Here is a 1,128-nt window from a genome sequence, read left to right as displayed (position 1 = left end):
GGGAGTCAATGGGAGGAAGACCAGATGCATGAGAAGCGAACGCGCCAAAACCTAAGTCCAACTTGAATGGAAGTCTATGGGAGGATGACCAGAGGCATGGCTTTTGAATGGGAGTCAATGGGAGGAAGACCAGATGCATGAGAAGCGAACGCGCCAAAACCTAAGTCCAACTTGAATGGAAGTCTATGGGAGGATGACCAGAGGCATACATTTTGAATGGGAGTCAATGGGAGGATGACCAGATGCATGAGAAGCCAACGCGCCAAAACCTAAGTCCAACTTGAATGGAAGTCTATGGGAGGATGACCAGAGGCATGACTTTTGAATGGGAGTCAATGGGAGGAAGACCAGATGCATGAGAAGCCAACGCGCCAAAACCTAAGTCCAACTTGAATGGAAGTCTATGGGAGGATGACCAGAGGCATGACTTTTGAATGGGAGTCAATGGGAGGAAGACCAGATGCATACATTTTGAATGGGAGTCAATGGGAGGAAGACCAGAGGCATACATTTTGAATGGGAGTCTATGGGAGGATGACCAGATGCATACATTTTGAATGGGAGTCTATGGGAGGATGACCAGAGGCATACATTTTGAATGGGAGTCTATGGGAGGATGACCAGATGCATACATTTTGAATGGGAGTCTATGGGAGGATGACCAGATGCATACATTTTGAATGGGAGTCTATGGGAGGATGACCAGATGCATACATTTTGAATGGGAGTCAATGGGAGGATGACCAGAGGCACAAAATTCCACAAGGATGACCAGGGGCACAGAGTTCTTAAAGTTGCGTTTAATGGGTTTTAACACAGGGGGTGTGCTTAATAGTGGGTGCACAGGTCCCCCCGGAGGTCAGGTAGTGTGGGGGGTCCCCCCCGGAGGTGGGCTCCCCGGCCTGGGGGCGCTGTTTCCCCGGGAGTCCGCGGTGGGTGTGGGGGGTCCCTTGGGAGCCCAGACCATGAGCCCAGGGAGGCGGTGGAGTGTGTGGGTCCCCTTGGATCCCAAGGGTGGGGGTGCAGGGATCCCGTGGTGCCTTGGGCGGACGATTTTGCCCCGTGTGAGGGTGTGTTTGTCTGGTTGAATGTGGATAGTTTGTGAAATTCACAGTTGTGCGCCCGAAC

The sequence above is a fragment of the Hypomesus nipponensis genome, chromosome 10 (genome assembly GCF_054491055.1).
Source record: "Hypomesus nipponensis isolate SF chromosome 10, ASM5449105v1, whole genome shotgun sequence".
In the NCBI taxonomy this organism is placed as follows: Eukaryota; Metazoa; Chordata; class Actinopteri; order Osmeriformes; family Osmeridae; genus Hypomesus; species Hypomesus nipponensis.
This window is presented reverse-complemented; position numbering follows the sequence as displayed.